Genomic DNA, 19,338 nt, shown 5'->3' with positions numbered 1-19,338 from the left:
AGCTACGAGGGAGAGGGCAGTGGGGCGTGAGCGGGAGAGCGTGAGCGTAGGGAGCGTAGCGTGAGCGTAGGCTGAGTGTGAGCTTTCCCCACCACTCGGTCCTCGAAATTCCCAGATGGGAAGATGCTCCCAAAACTCTCCGTTTGATGAGTGCAGAGAGACGAGAGCTAACCTCATACATGAGCGAGTTTTGGGACACATGACACCACTCGAGGCACAACAGGTCTCACATCATATGACGTGACGGAAGAAGCGGGCTTTTCTCACATGTAAGATGGATGAGGTGATCAAATCCTTTCGAGGAGGTGATCCCACTATCGGCTAGGGGCTCCTCACAGAAGGAAAGGCGCCTATTGTCTAGCACACATATCCATGCTCTCCTTATGATGTCCCACAGGCACTCCTAGATATGTCAGATATACCCAAGACCAAGACCACCACATGTCATCTGTTCACTACACAGAACATACGCGAGGTGCTCCTACGACTCCATAACCGGAGATCACCAGATCATGAGGGGCTGTGCACTAAGCACTTTGCACTTGGGCAGAGGTCCTAGCCCCAGTCCTAGCACAGATGTTCAACCATGTCGTATGCCATGGATTCCCATCTACTTGGAGCACCACCACCATTGTACCCATACATAAGGCAAGGGACCCCATGGATACTGAGAATTACCGCACTCTCATGATTGGCCACACTTTGGCTAAGATTTATGGATCGGTATTGGAGAGGGCGATCAGTAGCCATACAGAGGATCATGGACAACGAGCCCTTGAGCAGGCAGGCTTTCGGATACAGCACTCCACACTGGATGATATTTTTACCCTAAGAGCCATCATCGAGGAAGCGAAGTCGGGGCGTCAGAAGGTTTACACTTGCTTCGTGGACTTTCGGAAGGCTTTCGACACAGTCCCTCACTCTGGCCTGATCAGGCGACTAAAGGAGCTACATCTCCCAGAGGTCATGATCTGGGGAGTGATGAGTCTATATGAGTCCGTCAGAGGGCAAGTCTGCGCTCCTGGGGGGCTATCAGATTGGGTTGAGAGCACCATAGGGGTGAAGCAGGGTTGCCCCCTCTCACCGACTCTCTTTGGGCTATACATTGATGAGATCACATCCTTTGTTGATCGCCTAGGAAGAACCCAATTGAATTTGCACTTGGGTTGAGGGGCTAAGATGCTCCCCCCCTTTTATGCTTAAGAAGGAGATGGCAGCGCTACAAACAACCATACAAGGGAAGCATGCTGAGTTCACACAGCAAATCACTAAAGGTAACGCAGACATACTAAAATGGAATAATGTTGTTAAGAAGGGTACGGCAGCCCCCAAGAAAGAGATCATCTCTGAAGCCCTAGAGGAAGAGAAAAGGAGGAGCAGCAACACCTTGAATGTCCTGGTCAAGGGCCTAACAGTTGGAGACAGAGACACCCCTATGTCCGATGCTATGACCTTGTTCACCAAAATGGGAGTCAACCTCACATGCGAGACGGCATGGAGGGTTGGTAAAGCTGAAGCTCCAACAAGACCACTCATAATGAAATTACGAACAGCTATGGACAGGTCCACTCTCATGAGCATGAGGGCAACCCTGAAAGGGACCAGAATATTTTTAAATGATGATCTCACGCTGTTGCAGCAGGAACATTGGAGAGAAGGGATGGTACAGGTTATGGCAGCAAGAGAGGCAGGGAAATGGGCTGCCTACAGAGATGGCAAAGTGATTATTCAAGAAGCCGACAGAGGTGACAAGGGAGAAAGGGGAGAAAGAAGAGGGTGAACTATGACGGTGCCAGAGCCGAGAGAAGAGTGCACAAAACAGCTTAGTATGGCTGTATGGAACTGTAATGGCACACTTTGGTCCGACCCAGGTGGCTTCTCGGAGACATACACATGCAGAGACATCATCTTCTACACTGAGACACATGAGAGCCCAGAGAGAGGGCTGCCCACAGTGACAGGATACACCTGGGAGTCTGCTCATAGGAAAGAAATGAGGAGAGATAGTGGGTACGAGGCTCTGGAGGTGTAGCTGTCCTTTTCAAAACACACTTGAGGCCACTCATATCTGTGGTACGGAGAGAGGAACATGCACGTCACATGTAGATACGAGTGCAGCCACTAGATGCCCAACCTATCTTCATTGCAGTATGCTATTTCCCTCCGCACACGTCATCATATGCCCATGATGTCACTACAGAGGGGCAAAGCCCTTATGAGACGATACATGTGGATATCATAGAGTTCTCCAGACAAGGAGACACTCTCCTTATGGGGGATTTCAATGCAAGGACAAGGGACAGGCAAGTGGGCTTACTCGACTTCACATATGAGAGAGATCCCCACATGATGCCAGAGTTAGATGCAATAGAACTTGGGATTCAAAGACTCTCTGCAGACACTTCGCATGTGACAGCATACGGGCGACACCTGCTTGAGTTGGGAGCTGTCCACGACCTCATTATCTACAATGGCCTTCAGAGATGGCCATCATCTGAGGGATTCACATGCTTCCCACATGGAGGTGGGACTAGCACAGTGGACTACCTACTAGGCCCACTGGCTTTTCTCTCACGGATACATGACCTCACCATACCCCCCCCCCCCCACTTGGAGCTGACCACTCATATCTGGCCTTCGATGTTCTTGCTACTACACCAGGCACAGGGAGAGTTCCTACTGCTACCCGTACCCAGATCCACTTTGACCGTGCTCTTGATCCAGTGTATGTGTGCCACTTAGCCAGAGAGCTTCCGGCCTTATTGGAGGCTGATCTAGACCTCACCCATGCCTCAGCTACCCTTGTCACAGTGATACAGGATGCTGCCCCCAGATCCTTTCCTACGAACCGATCTTTACGGGTACGCAATGGGAAGATGCCTCAGAACCCCTGGTTTGATGATGAGTGCAGAGAGATGCGAGCCCACCTCACACAAGAGCGAGCCTTGGGTCAGTTGACGCCACATGAGGCACACAGGATATTTCAGCGGCTGACACGCCGCAAGAGACGAGCCTTCCCCACACATATGATGGATGAGATCATCAGATCATTTCGTGGAGGAGACCCAACCACTGGGTGGGGATTCCTCACAGAGGAAAAGCCACCCATCCCCATCACCGATCCGGACGTGTGGCACACCTATGCATGCTACTTATATGATGTCCCGAGGTAGACACCGCCAGACACGTCCACTATGCCCAGGCCCACTACTTGTCATCTATTCACTACGCAGAATGTGCAGGCTGCACTTCGCCTTTGGACAGAGCACTTCGCACATGGGCACGAGGTTATAGCACCCATCCTTGCACATATGTTTAACCTTGTGGTTTGCCACGACTTCCCACCAACGTGGAGCACCACTACTATCCTACCGATACACAAAGCAAGAGACCCCATAGACACTAGGAACTATCATACCCTCATGATTCGCCACACACTGACCAAGATCTATGGATCGATGCGAGAGAGAGAGAGAGAGAGAGAGAGAGAGAGAGATCAACAGTCACACAGAGGCACGGGGGCAACGAGCACTAGGGCAGGCAGGATTCAGGAGGCAACACTCTTCTCTGGACCACATTTTTACTCTAAGGGCTATCATTGAGGAGGCGAGGTCCTAACATCAGAAAGTCTACACATGCTTCGTAGACTTTCGAAAGGCCTTCCACACTGTTCCACGATCAACGCATGATTAGGAGACTACAGGAGATGCAGATCCCAGAGATACTGATTTGGGGCGTGATGAGCTTATATGAGTCAATCAGAGGTAGGGTCCGTGCCCGAGGCAGCCTATCAGAGTGGGTCGAGAGCACCATTGGGGTGAAGCAGGGCTGCCCTCTCTCACCAACTCTTTTTGGACTCTACATTGATGAGATCATATCTTTCATAGATCGCCTAGGTGGTGAGGGCTCATCACTAGGGGATCTCCTCATACAGATACTGTTATATGATGATGATATAGTCCTCATATCCTCTTCAACGGAGGGACTACAGAGACATCTGGAGGCCTTAGAGGTGTTTTGCACAGAGAGAGATATGACGGTCAACCTTGGGAAAACTAAGGTTATAATCTTCAACACCTCACGAGCAGTGACTAACCGACTCACTTTCACCTATTGTGGTGAACTAGTGGAGATAGTGCAGTCATACACATATCTGGGAGCAGTCTTCACAGGACCCATCTTCACAATGAAACATGCAGCCCAAGCACGACTCACACGAGGGCATAGTGCTTTGGCTGGACTAGAGCGGCAGTGTTTCCAGGCGCACTTCCAAGATCCACCAACGAAGGGCTGGCTTTTCGACACACTACTGCGACCGACTATCATGTATGCAGCACCTTTCTGGGGGTGTGATCTTCCGAGGACAGATTGGAGGAGCTTCAAGCGGCTACAGGTGACGATGGGATCCAAGATGATCCGGTGTAAGCCCTCAGTTCCACATGAGATAGAACAGGCAGAGTTTGCCATGACACCTCTCCAGGTTGATGCCACCTTTCAGACAGTGACTTTCATCCACAGGGTTTGGGACTTACCCCATTGGGGACTTCCGAATTTGGCCCTAGAGTCATCCAGACGACTCGCAGAGAGAGGGGCAGACACATGGTATGCACGCATATCTACATGGTTTGCCAGGCACGGTATCCAAATGGATAGGCTTCCCCTCTTTAAGTACAGCATGGATGCACCTCCTGAGTTGATCCCGCAAGATGAGATCAACCGTATTATACGGTTAGACCTCCTTTAGCTTCACACATCCCAGACTTGGGGGGAGGACTAGGAACTCCCCACCAAGACCTAGTTCTATCACGACCACTTCCTGCGAGTATCAGAGGAGGGATTCATTATCAAAGCCCAGTCTCTCGAGGATAGAGGAGTATCTCATGCACTGAGGATTGCCATCGGTCAGATGTGGGTTTCATCCCATCAGCTGAGGATTGAGGCAGGGAGAGCAACGGGTATGCCTAGAGAGCAGCGGATCTGCACACTATGTACGCTGGGGGCGGTTGAGACAGAGGAGCATTTTCTGTGTTTGCCCAGCCTACTATGAGATTTGAGGACGCTACCACTGTCTCTACCTAGAGGGAAATGGCTTCCGTCCTTTTTCACGACTGATCCATTTCCATGACCAGGTCTGTATCAAACTCTATCTAATGGAGATGAGGCGACACAGGGAGGCGCTTCTACGACAGATCAGAGAGTAGCAGGGGTTGGTCAGACGACTATGGGACATAGAGGGTGATCGGACACAGCGGCACGTCACAGACTTCTATACATTTGAGTCAATCCCCGGACACAACGGAGTGGAGGAAGAGGAGCTAGCCGATATGAGAGCAGTCTGAATGAGCAGCCGGCACAGTACCGCCGAGAGAGGGACGCAGAGGCCATTGTGCGACAGAGAGCCCCCACAGTACACTCTATTGAGGTCCGACCTATCACAGCTTTCCTCAGAGGAGACCGACAGAGATGAGGGATCACTCTAGACATAGCCCAGAGAGTCCAGAGAGCGAGGAGACCGTGCCCCCCGCCGCAGCACGAGATAGCTCGACAGACACAGATACGATATATTTTCGCAGCCCACCAAAGAGCCATCACTGTACCAGGCTTCGGTTTCGTCCTAGCGCCTGGATAGATTCGTTGATATGATATGATTATGATTATGATTCTGTTAGCATAGATTAGTACTCAGCAAGGGTCCTAGCGTACCCTTTGCTTCAGCCCACTGAGGCTTGTATGAGTTCGCTTTTCTGTGCGCTTTGTCCCATAGGCCCACGAGGTCTCTCTCTCTCTCTCTCTCTCTCTCTCTCTCTCTCTCTGGTTGGAGAGGCTCGAGGTTCTCTTTTTAACATAGCTAATTTGCAGTAAGCCATAGGTCCCACACAATATCATCTTGGCTGAGTTCAAGGTCCCTCCATCCAACTTGACGTAGCATTTAGGTGATCACGTACGTGCACTGAGGCAGGGATTCTGGTTCATCGATCTCAGGCTGACATAGTTTACCATGGCTAGCCTTAACCACGTCCATGGCATTAGTAGATGAGGATGATTAGAGGCATTGGTATGCTTGGACATGCAGATGGTTTGCGAGTATGGGACTTCACATGGATAGACTATCATGAGGCTAACTAGGTCATTCAGGAGGATCTCATATGGCTACACACTGGCTCTTCTGTAGCCATGATGGTAGTCATAAGAGTATATCTTGTGCATTCAACTTGCCTTTTTGAGAATAGATATACATAGATGGTAGTCCGTCTAGAGTGGTGTATTTGATGTACCCGAGCGTCTCATGCCATTGTCTAGACATCCCTACGCCTACGTGTATATTCACCGGCCCTTTTGAAGGGACCCATCTATCGCTGCATGCTTTCATTTTCCTCATCTGCTTACGTGCAGAGATTTTAGCTATGCCATGTTATATTGCAATTCATGTAGGATATTGCCTTTCTTTGTTAGTTTCATGTTAAGTAGGAGAAGTAGACCATTTCATGTACTTTTGGTTGTGTCGACTAGTAAACATGAATGAACTTAGGACAGTGAGCAACAACAAGACGTAGACGTGGACGCTGACCTAGAGACCTAGATCTAGCCCTAGACTTGGACCTACAACTAGAGCTACACCTAGCATCTCTAGACTTAGACCTAGATGTAGACCTAGATTGAGACAGAGAGGTAGATCTAGAGCTAGAGCTCGAGTTCGAGTTCGGCCCGCATGCACATCCCTCCCACATATCTTTAGTATCGTGCAAAGTATCATGCCATTGGATATGGTTTGCATGGTTGAAGTTGCATTATACCATGTTTTTACCGAGAGTCATGCACAACGATCAAGAAACACGCTCCGAGATGTCTTATTTGAACATGCACATATCCGATGGACATGATACTTTGCGTAATTGCATGCACATATGCACATGTAGAGAAACACATATACATACTATTGAGATTGCCATGGTCACCTCCCTGCCGTGAGCTCTCATCTGAGGAGGACATGGGGGAGGTGTGCAAACAAAGATGGGAATTGGAAAGAGGTTAGAAGATGAAGATCCAAAGCCACCTTCTAGTATGGATGATCTGGGAGATTAGAACATGAGTGGAGCTAAGGCCTCATGATATCAAAAATGCTGCCAGGGTAGTGGTGACACCAGTAGATCCTAATACAGTCAAAGATCGGGAACGATGTGATCAAGACACTCTGGCCATAATCATGGGCACGACTGCAGACTCAATCCTCCTCATATTTAACTGGCAGACACGACGTTTTCAGCATGGACAATCTCTATAGAACATGTATGAGATCAACAACACAGCTAGAATCCTCGACCCTGAGATAGAAGTCCACATGGAAGGGATGGACACGGTAGAGGACCACGTGACTAAAATGAAGGTGGTGAAGGATTGACTATCAACCGTTGGCCATCAAATGGATTTGGCTCTGATAGCCAAGCTTTGCTTAGCATGCTCCCCAGGAGCCATAAAAGTTTTGTAACGACCATGATTGCAGGGCAACGCTAGATTACTTTGAGAAGCTAGTGTCTATACTTCTGCAGGAAGAAGCTAGAAAGAGAAAGCTTGACACATTTGGTGACAAAGCCTTTGTTGCACAAGACAAGAGCAATAGCATAGGGAAGGGCAAGCTTGGCAACGGCAAGCCCACCAACAAGAAAAGAAATGACAAAACAAATGAGGAGGACTCTTCATCTAGTGGAGCAGAAAAAGAAGAAATGCTTCTACTATGACCAGCCATGGCATTTTGCGAAGGACTGCAGACAAAAGGCAGATAAAAAAAGAAGGAAGGAGTCCAATAAAGATTCAAAGGAGTCAAAACCATCATTACATGTAGTAATGGAAATAGGAAAGCTTTTTCTTTGTGACAACTCTGAGTGTTGCTGAGATCAGGTATACAGATTTAGGGGAACCTATTTGTATGTCTGATATTGAGAGTATGGTCTGTTGAGTCAGAGGGACCATACACATATGTGAAGGTGCAGGACAACAGTGTTTGGTTAGGAAGTTTCTGAGAGTAGAGCTGACATCGCTTGCATAAGGGAGGAGACTTCAAGGATTAGACTCGGAGGGGTAATCCCGCTGATCCATGCTGCCCTCGTATCAGCTATCTCCTCCTCCTCTACCCCAATGTGTCCCGGGACTGACTCAAAGTCATAGAAGTCAGTGTCATGTCACTGTGCTCAATTTGTCTCCTGTGGTACTATTACCTCCTGATCTCTGATCTACTGCAATAGGGACTCTCTATGTGCGCATCTCCATCAAGAAGAGGCCAACGCAGACCTGTTCATGAAAGTGGATCAACAGGGAGAGTAGCCCGAACCCGTCCCTCCTAAAAGAAACATTGTACCATCCTCAGATCTCATAGTAGGCGGGGCAGGTACATAGGAAGTGCTCCTCCCTCTGCCAATGTGCATAGCCTGCAAATCCGTTGCTCTCAATGTGTGCCTGTGGCTCTGCCTCGATCCTCAACTGATGGGACTAGACCCGCATCTGTCCAATCGTAATCCTCAGTGCGTGTGAGACCCGTCTATCCTCCAGATACAGGAGCCTGGTAATCACTCCATCCTCTTATACTCTCAAGAAGTGATCGTGTTAAAACTAGATCTTGGTGGGGAACTCCTAGTTCCCACCCCAAGTCTGTGAAGCATAGAGCTGGACTATATGATACGGTTGATCTCAGGATGCCTTAGCACTACCAAACCTCCACCTTGGGAAGTTTTTCCATCGATTAGAGGATGCACACGTTGGATCCTCCATCACGTAATATAAGAGATATTTGCTGGATATGTGCACCGACCACGAGCTGCTACTCTATAACAAGCTACAGAATTGGCTAGGTTCAGAGGGATGTGCACCATGAGCTACTCCTCTAACAGGCTACAGAGATACTCGCTAGATACGTACACCAACCACAAGCTATTCCTCTTTGTGCACCACGAGTACAGAGATATTTGTTGGATATGGGCACCACAAGCTACTCCACTATAACAGGCTACAAAGTTCAAATGTGGCTAGGTTCAAAAGGATGTACCTGTTGCCCACATAGGGGAGGACCGAGGTCATAGTGTAGTGCAAAATGTCATGGGATCCCTTGCCTTCACGTCATAGATTTATGACCTCATAGTCTTATGCCCGAGCAAAGCACTCACACGTATCCTTCAACATGACCCCTTCCAAACCCATACAGGGCATCCACAGGCCCCCCGCCTCCACATACTACTAGTATGGACTTTGATCATTCACTAGACCACATCTATGGTGGTTAGAAAGCTCATACATGAGCAGCCAAACATAGATGCCAAAGCTCTTCTTCTCACCATGCAATCCATATCACAGCACAACTCCTTTCCATACACAATCAAAAGCATGGGGAAGACACACGAAGGGTCAGTACCTCCAGACAATAGATACAATGACGAGTGCAAAGCACTTAGGCAACGTTGGTGCTCTAAAACCAGCCAAGGACACCTAGATCCTGTTCAACTGAGAAAGAGTATCAACCTTTAGTGCAATCGAAGAAATGATAGTTTCTTGCCTGGCATGAACAAGAGAAAGTATCATTATAGCAATAATTCCAACGAATTTTTGATGAAGCTGTTGGAAAGGAGATCACATATCAACGCCCCCATCCTCTAGAAAGCTTATGCCCGACCTAGAGAACAATTCCCACCCCCACCCCATCCACGCACTTCACCACAACTCTAACCCATAAAAGGGAAATACTTGCTCCAATCCTATCCAAGCTGTCCAATGGACCTTTCTGCAAAGCCTTTCGACCTCCTAGCACCCAACACCATCATAACCATTCACAAGGCAGACAATCCTATGGACGCACATATCTACCAAACTATCATGGTTGGCAATTTGATGGCCAAGGTATATGGGTTAGCTCTAAAGATATACATCAACGAGCATGTCGGGAGCAGGGCTTGTGCCAGACGGGAGAAATAGATTTCAGACACCACCCTAAGATCCATCATGGAGGAGCCCCGATTCTAGAAATAGAGAGTATATTGCTGCTTTGTAGAATTCCAAAAGGCATTTGACTATGGACCTTGAGTCCACCCTATCGCATGACTTCTAGCCTTGGATCAGGCACACATGTTATTTGGGCAGTCATGGCTTCATATGAGAGGGTTACAAGCAGGGTGTGCACTACATAGAACATGTCTAAGGACATGAACAACACCATTGGGGTGAGTTGCCGCCTCTCCCCCACCTCTTTGACTTTACATAGATGTCTTTCCCTCATTTGTGGACACACTAGAAGGTCGAGAATCGATCGTGGCACAGTCAGTCATACCCATCTTCTTATACGCACATGATGTGGTGCCAATACCATACGCAACAAAGAGTTACATCTCGACGGACTACAAATGCATTAACACCTTTGTAGGCATCTTGTGAGGGCTGCGACATGAAGGTCAACCTTGGTAAAACCAAGTTCATAAGCGGGAGACATTAAGTCTGGCAGAGGAGCCAATTGAGAGAGTTAGATTTTGTGTATACTTGGGGTGCAATTTTCAAAGGCCCAAAGTTTACCATGAAACTAACAATACATGCACGACTAACCAAAGGGAATGCCTCTTCACCAAGACTAGACAGACAGTGCCTTTAGGCACACTTCCAACATATGAACACCAAGTCATGAGCTGCTCCTGCGAGCCCCCCTCCCTCCCTCCGTAGACTCTACCTCCCTACCCTCCTCCGCCTCACTCCCTCGCCCTCGCCCCCCCTCGCCCTCGCCTTACCCCCCTCGCCCTCGCCGCACACCCCTCACCCCACGCCCTCGCCCTGCCACCACGCCCTCGCCGCTCCGCCCCTCGCCCCTCGCCTCACCCCTCGCCTCGCCCCTCCCCCCTCGCCTCGCCCCTCGCCTCACCCCTCGCCTCGCCCCTCCGCCCGCCCCTCGCCTCGCCCCTCCGCCTCGCCTCGCCCCTCCGCCTCGCCCCTCGCCCCTCCGCCCTCCGCCCTCGCCCTTCACCCCCCTCCGCCCGTCCGCCCTCGCCCCTCGCCCTCGTCCCTCCCCCCTCCGCCCTCGCCTCCGCCGCCGCCCCTCTCCCTCGCCTTCGACCTCCGCCCTCGGCTCTCGCCTCCGACCTCCGCCCTCCGCCCCCTTCCGCCTTCCGCCTCCGCCATCGCCTCCGCTTCCTCCGCCCGCCTCGATTCGTCTCGCCTTATCCTCCTCCGTCACACCCAGGCTCCATCCCTCGTCTATCTCCCCCCTTTTTGGCGGCAGCCTCTTCTTCATCGGAGGTCTCGCAGTTTGTCTTGGCGGTATGGCGGCTCCCTGCCCGGAACCGGAGGCCCAGTCGGACCCTCCCTCTCCAGATGCCTACCGCGTGATCTTGACAGAGCAACAGTCGTCTCGGGTACAACAGGTTGCCAATGACTTTGCCCTCACTTCCGTCTATGGCAGAGTCATTGGACACTCTCCCTCCAGATCAGCCATCAGGGACTGGCTCCAGTCCACTCTTATGCTAGAGGACAGCCACATCGAGGAGGTGGCCCTTATGGGAAGGGGCATCTTCTGGCTTAAACTCTCCACTGCGAAAGCTGCGAGCAACCTGATTGCTGGTTCCCCCACATCTATGGATGGAAAGATCATCATGATAGTCCCTTGGTACCGAGGATTCAGCGCAGCGGACTTTGATGCTCGTTTCCGCATACCTCGCCACCCAATGACGCTAGTTCTTCCAGGCCTTGCTGCTGAGTTGCGGCCGATAGTCAGGGACCTGGGTTCCCACTTTGGCTGGGTGATGCATGACACTTTCGTCGACGCGGTTACTGCGGCAGGAGCTCCCAGAGTCCGTGTGGCTGTGGCAGACCCTGCGACCCTCCCTGCAGTGATTGAGATCGTGACAGATGCTGGCAGCATTACTCAGAGCATGGTAGTCATAGGACAGCTAGGCCAGTGCCTGAGGTGTCACGGCTTTGGGCACCTGGCTGTTGCTTGTCCACGATTCTCCAGCTCCTCTTGGCCCCCTCCCCCCCCCTCCGGGCAGCCACGTCAGGAGGAGCAGAGGAAGCCGAAGTCCGGTCCAGAGGTGGCTGGCGGCTGGACCGAGGTCAAAAGGAAAAGAGGAAAGAATAAGAAGATTTCTGACAAAGGCAAGGAGGCAGAGGTTACCCAACCTGTAGCAGCGCCTCAAAGACCTGACAGGCAGCCGCCCCAGGGTCTGAGGAGAGCTTCTTCTTCGACTGTAGCCCGCCCTCCGCAGCCTCAGGTCCCCCTCTCTTCCGCTCCCCAGCTCCCTTCCACTCAGCCCCAGCCCCTTCCCCAGCCGCAGCCCCCTCTTCCCGACCCGCAACATCAGCCCCCGCCTCTTCCTCTTCATCCCCAGTCCCAGCTCCAGCCCCATCCCCCCTCCCCCGCCCCTCTCAACTCTTCTGCAGTGTCAGCTGCACCCGTGGTTCCTCAGCCGCGGGCAGCCCCCACTCCCCCTCCTCCGCCCCCCCCCGCTAGTCGCTTCCGTGGAGTCTGAGTTGCCTACCCCTCAGCCTCCTTCCCCTTCCCCACCCCAGGCAGGGCATCCCAAGTCTGCACCACCCCTGGAGCAGTCTTCCCTGTCTGCTAGCCCGACCCCCTCAGTTGCAGACTCTGGCGGGCCTCAGCTTCAGGAGAGAGAGCTTCCTCGCGACTTCTACAGATCTCGTCCCTGAGATTACTTGGATGTGGCCGACCTCGGGACCTTCCCTGCTTGCCTCGACATCAATATCTTCCTGCTCCGTAAAGGGGCGGATGGGAAGATCGCAGCCTTGGCCCCGAGGGATGGCCCTAGCTTTGCTTTCACCTTTCTCAGCGACGGCACCGAGACTTGGACAGACGACTCGGTCTGGGAGGCTCTCAGAGAGCAGACGCACGCTCAGATTTGCTCCTGGATAGGCCTGTCGGGTGGACAGCTTCTCGAGACTCAGTGGTCCGAGGGTGACGTGCGCCTGTGGTGGCGTTGCGCCGCCAAGCATTTCAGATTGATAGTGATCCTCAGGCCCCCTCTGTCGTGGCCCCTTCCCCAGGATGTCAGAGCCTGGACTCCTCAGAAACTTCGAGCCTTCTACGGGATGACTAACTCAAAGATCTCGAGTTGGCTCGAGAAAGCGTTTGTCCATGGCACCAAAGGCCTCACGCCTTTGCTAAAAGTTTTGAAGAACGGGCAGGATGACCCCGCCTCCCCCTCCAAACCCTCTCAAAAGCGTCAGCGCCTTCATTCCGAAATTTCAGCTTCTTCATCGACATCAGCCGCGAGCAGACAGTTGTTCGCAGCCTACCAGTCCTCATCATGAGCTTACACCTTGTCTCCTGGAACGTGAACGGGTTTCATTCTTCTAGCACCCATGGTCCTAGGAAGCTCATCTTGAGACAGGAACTTCAGCCAGCAATGATTGGTCGCTTGGATATACTCCTGCTCCAGGAGCATAAGCTTTCAGTGGCTCATTCCCGTAGCTGCGGGAAGATCCTCCCTGGACGCGCTCACACTTATTGGGAGCCCTCGATCGGTGCACAGGGGAGGAGTGGCGTGTCAGTACTTCCGTTTGCGAGTCGTTTGCCCAGGGAGTTTTTGGTCATGGTACGTTGATCCCAAACCGTGCACTTTGGGTTGGCCTAGAGTTGGAGGGCTCCAAAATAGGAATCCTCAACATCTATGCACCCACAGACCTCCGATGCAGAGCCACTTTCTGGAGGACACTCACAGAGATTCTCCCAGACATGGATTCGTGGATTGTTGGAGGTGACTTCAACAATCAGGAGACTTTGGAGGACCAGCAGGGCAGAGGATCAGAGTTTACAGGTTTAGCTCAGGCAGAGCAGTCCGCTTGGGACTCCTTTATCTTCGCGACAGGAGGTAGGGACAGCTGGAGAGACCCTTCCTTCCGCCCATGGCACGGGAGCTTGGACTTCTCATGGGGCTTCCGCAGAGAAGGAGGCAGACTCCTGGAGAGACTGGACAGATTTTATGTCAGTGATTGGGCCATCAGCAGAGGTGGTCAGGTGGGTATAGTGCCAGGGACGACACTCTCCGACCACGCGCCTGTGCTCTTATCACTAGACTCGGCAGCTCAGTCCCTTCCTCCCCGTTCGTGCAGGATTCCTGATTCCATCTTCTCTAGGGAGGAGGTGCGCAGTAGTATCGGTAGCCTTTGGGACAGAGATTGGGGCGAGTGCGTGGATCTGGTAGAGTCGGTGGCGCAGGCTTTGCAGGAGTCCAGCCAGATTTGCCAACTCGCAGCCCTTCACGTTCGCCAGGAGTGGTGGGGCAGAGAGAGAGCTCTTCGTAGGGACCTCGCCTCCATTCAGCGACTCCAGCAGGCAGCTCCGGGATCGGAGGAGCTTCGGATCCAGGCCCTTCGAGCCAGAGCCCTTCTTGAGGAGACTCTCCAGCGTCGCTCAGAGTTCTCTTATCACGCCTCCCTCTCCTACTGGGCTCGGAAGGGCGACCGGATGAGCAGAGAGTTCTTCAGGACGCATGGCCAGAGGGCAGCAGGTGATCAGCTCTGGATTCTTAAGACAGCGGAGGGGCACATCGTTACTGATCCGGAGGAGGTCTTGGGGTTGGCTACCGACTTCTACAGGACTCTTTTCCAGCAGGAGCAGCTTGCCCCCCGTACTAGACGTTCCCGCGAGGAGGTGTGGAGGCACATTCCATCCCTTGTTCAGCCCAACATGCAGACGACGTTGATGGCACCGTTCACTACTGTCGAGATGCAAGAGGCCTTGATGGCCATCGATGGGCAGAAATGCCCTGGCGAGGATGGGCTCTCTCGCGCTTTCTTCACCTCTTTCTGGGATCAGATCCATCAGCCCTCCAGAGGATTTTCAGCAGCGGACATATGCCAGAGAGCCTCTCTTCGGGATTGATTTGCCTCATCCCGAAGGGAGGAGACCGACAGGAGATCCGTCAGTGGCGTCCGATCACTCTCCTCACCACTGCCTACAAAATCCTTGCCAAGATGATCAGCGCCAGAGTTCGGCCTCTACTTCCAGACCTCATTCATGACACTCAGACAAGCTTTGTCCAGGATCGCAGTATCCTGGATAATGTCTTTACCTTCTCAGAGGCGACGGAGTGGGCTCAGCACAGTGGGTCGCACTTAGCCATCCTACTTCTCGACTTTGAGAAGGCCTACGATCGAGTGGACTGGTCCTTCCTGGAGGGTACTTTGGAGAGACTAGGATTCCCAGTAGGATGGATTCAGGGTATCTCAGCGCTATACAGGACAGCTTCTAGCAGGGTCATCATCGGCGGTAGGATGGGAGAGCGATTTCGATTGGAGAGATCAGTGCGTCAGGGTTGCCCCCTCGCTCCTTACCTGTTTCTCTTCTTCGCCAAGGCGATGACATACTACCTTCGGGCGAGGTCGACCGGGATCCGGGGTGTTCGCCTTCCCATCAGGGAGGACACGGAGCTCCTGGACTCAGAGTATGCAGATGACACAGCGCTGTACGTTCAGGATGATGAGATGATGCTGGAGAGGGTGAGGCTGGCCTTAGAGGTCTTCTGCTCGGCAGCCGGTGTGAAAATCAACTGGAACAAATCAGTTGGTTTTCTCACAAACCCTGGGGCATGCTCACAGTGGGGGAGGTTTTTGGGTTTCAGATGGATCCCGCGGGGACAGACAGCTAGATATCTCGGCTTTCAGGTCGGCTTGGACATCACGCCAGCTCAGCAGTTTCTCCCAGTGCTAGATTCCATTCGACGGAAGCTGGCTTTCTGGAGCACTGCTAAGCTCTCTCTTGCAGGTCGTGCTCTTGAAGTCAACCAGGTTCTCCTGGCCACGGCCTGGTATGTGGCCTCTTGTTGGTGCTTCTCGAGATCCAGCGTGGCACAGCTCAGGAGGATGGTCCGAAATTTCCTATGGTCTGGGGGGATGGTCTCAGAGATACCAGAGCCAGGGTAGCCTGGCAGACAGTCATTCTTCCGCAGGCTGAGGGTGGCTTGGGGGTCATTGATCCTGAGCTTCAGAGTCAGGCCCTGCTGGGCAAGTTAGTTATCCGCGGTTTGACCCCGGGGGGGCAAACATGGAAGATGTTACTTCAGCAGGGGATCAGTTCTTGCGTCCCGCGCCGAGGTGGAGAGTGGCTACCGTCCCTCCTGTGGATTTTCACCTCTGCACCGCTTACTCACCCCCGCTCCCCGCTCATTCGTAGCCTTCTCATGGTTTGGAGGCGACTCCGTCTCAGTCTCCTCCAGTCCCCTCCTAGCTGTCAGGAGGAGATCAACCGCCAGCCGCTCATCTGGAACGATCAGGTCAGAGATACCTTGGGCCTTCAGCTAGGGGAGAGGTCACATATCTTGTGGGACGGTTGGATGCGGGGGCCAGCCCGGTCCCTTTGAGTTTGGAGGGACACTTACAGACACTTGGAGACCGTTGCTCTAGCAGCCACAACTGGAGGTGTCCGTGGAGCTCAGGCGAGACGCACAGAGATAGACGGAGCGATTCCTGCCGATTGGTTGGTTCCACCCGAGATTCAGATCCTCATGCTTGGTGATGACCGTTGGCTTGGACAGTTCACCCCCTGTGGCATCCCACTGGTGGTTGCAGGCCGGATGGACAACACCTCTGTTTCCTTCTTCGCGGTTTTGGGGCACGGCCGACTCAGGAGAGAGGGAGTGCTCATCGACCCCCTTCTCCCGTGGCAGGGGGTTCGGGTCGTAGGCCTCGTGGGGAAGGTTTGGCGGATCGATCCTAGTATAGAGCAGGATCAGCTGCAATTATGGCGACTCTGGCTTTGGGAGGGGCGGGCCTTGTCAGAGATTGATTGGGACCCAGGTGAGTGGAGATGGCCAGAGGTTGTGGCAGGCCAGGGGCCAACCCCTTTCTTCGCTTACAGCACGACATTGGACAGGAGAGTTCTCGAGGATGCAGAGCCGCCCGCCCACCCAGCGGCCCAGTTGGTATGCTCAGGGTATCTCCAGGCTATTTTTGCAGGCCTTCTGGAAGGCCTTGTGGGAGAGCTGGCGGCCGCGGAAGATTTCCTACTTCCTTTGGCTACTCGCCCACCAGGGTCTTCCAGTGGGGAGCTCTGGTTGCGGCAGATTGGTCAGGATGGACTTTGTCAGATTTGTCATGAGGACGAGGAGTCACCAAAACACTGCCTGTGGAGCTGCACTCGCGTCCAGGAAGTGTGGAGGTGGACCTTCGGGATCCTTACTCGCGCAGCACCGGAGCTAGGTTTGATCACCTGGGGCGCGTTCTGCTGGTGCAGCACCACACCTGGCTTTCATCAGTTGTTCGAGGCAGGCCCGCAGGACCCCATGTTCCTTATCACACAGGGGACTTGGGGGCCGCTCGAGGGCATCCCGCTGCACCTGGCAGAGGCAGACACAGGATCTCAGGAGAGGCAACCATTCTGGGAGATTATTAGCAACATCGCTGGATGGCACATTTGGACCTCGCGCTGCGCGCAGATCCTCAGTGGCACCTCTCTTTCGACTGCCCAGGTCATGACCGACATCTGGAGTGAGATTATACACACACTCAGAGGCCAGTGGGGCCAGATACAGGGAGATTCCCGGGCTGGCCGGGAGAAGCGGAGACGTTTCCTCCGAGATTGGGATACGTAGGGCCTCTTCTTCGAGCATACTTCTCAGGGCCTTCAATGGCGCTATTCACCACCCCTCTGGCTGTTTATTCACACCCGCCTGATCCCTCCGTGAGAGAGAGCTTTCTGTTTCCATTTAGGGCTGCGTCCGATTTGTGAACGCAGCCCTGTCAGCTGAAAACTGACCTCATGGATCTTGTTTTTTCGAAGTAATATAATCAGCACTGTTTTTTCGGCAAAAAAAAATGAACACCAAGTCACTCCTCTTTGACTCTCTAGTTTCACCAGCGGCTTTACATGCAAGTGCTTTTTGGGGCAGTACACCTTTGAGAGGATGAGTGGACCGGACTTGAGACGCTACAGATCAAGATGTTGTCGCACAAGATTCAAGGAAAGAGATTACTCCTAGCAGAGTTTGCAGTGAGACCTCTCCACATAGAGACCTCATTCTAGATCATTACATATCTCGACCCAGTCAAACAATTTGGATGGACGGATGCAGATCAGCAGAGAGTACGAGACCTCTCAGCATCGAGGAAGCTTGCAACTGAGAGTGGGAGATGAGCACTTTTGGCACCACAATACCTACAGATCCACCTTTCCGATGCAGTATGGATTAGCTCACAACAAGGCAGGACGCAAGGATCACAGCCACAACACCATAGAGATCTAGGACTTTGCAATCTCTACGGCTAGGCAGTAAGAGATCATAGACTTCTTGATAAGAGAAGGCAGCCCATTTTTGTTTTTGGCCATGATTGGCACCTTTCCAATTTTGCCAATTTGTATGGTTGGATTTTAAGCATTAATAGAAGTTCCTTTTCTCTGTTTTTAAAAAAAAAACAGAAGACATGACCAGGAGACACCAAGATCCAGACCTTGACTTTCAAGCATACCAAGTCAAGAAGACACATGTCCTACGAGCACCCGCCCCATCCAAGGCACCACCATTGCGGCATCCCGACGCCAGGCTGCCTTGCATCGCCCACAAGTACATCCCACAAAGAGGACCGGAGGATGCCAAAGATGAATCTCAGACATGTTACACAAACTATTGGACTCGTGATGGGACCTTAGTCCAACCCACACGGAGCTTAGACTACTCATGACCGACACAAGGCTGAACATGACAGTAGCTCCCTTGACACTTGGAGCTTTGTCTCAATTGTATTGTTTCTGGTTTTCATCTCAGTTCAGTTTCCAAGAGGTTTGACAGACACCCCCACTTCTCCCACAAGGGGTGTACTCTCATGTTGATTTCAGTTTTCCTTGGTCTTGTTCATAGTTGCCAGACGTTTGGAAACACGTTTCCAAACGTTTGGAAAATTTTCCAAACGTGTTTTTATTCAAAATTTTCCCCACGTGCCTGTTTTACCAAAAATTATACGCCTACTATATAAGTACACATTCTTGGGACCTAAAATGCATGATTTCATGCACTAATGGCACCCAAAACACTAAATAGAGGAAAACATTTCAGCAATCTACTTGTTCATACACTCAGAAGTGAGCCCAAGAAGGTGTTTTCCAACAATGCATGATGGCAACAACTCCTTCGACTGCTTTGATAAAAAATGGGGCCAAAAATTGACCTTAGGGCCTTTTGCCCCAAACATCACTGCCAAAAAAACGAGTTTCTTATTTCCAAACATTTGGCAACGTTTGAAAAGGTTTCAAAATATAAAAAAGAGTTTCATTGCAACTACTCTCATTGGTTTTTTTGGCCTTTCAGCGACATAAAAAACAGCTTGACAAAAGTTCAAAAACGATATCTATTCAAGTCTCTAGGA

General features: G+C 52.0%; 1 protein-coding gene across 2 annotated transcripts in view; it reads right to left on the bottom strand.

The window, feature by feature from the left end:
* Positions 1 to 19,338, bottom strand: part of LOC147894296 (binding protein) — a 254,131-nt gene that overhangs the window by 156,568 nt on the left and 78,225 nt on the right. The gene's annotated exons all lie outside the window — the stretch shown is intronic.

Source organism: Dipteris shenzhenensis, chromosome 14 (genome assembly GCF_047967505.1).
Source record: "Dipteris shenzhenensis isolate YYH24624 ecotype China chromosome 14, Dip_SZ_1.0, whole genome shotgun sequence".
Taxonomy (NCBI): Eukaryota; Viridiplantae; Streptophyta; class Polypodiopsida; order Gleicheniales; family Dipteridaceae; genus Dipteris; species Dipteris shenzhenensis.
The sequence above is the reverse complement of the archived record's forward strand: the minus strand, read 5'-3'. Positions and strand labels throughout refer to the sequence as shown.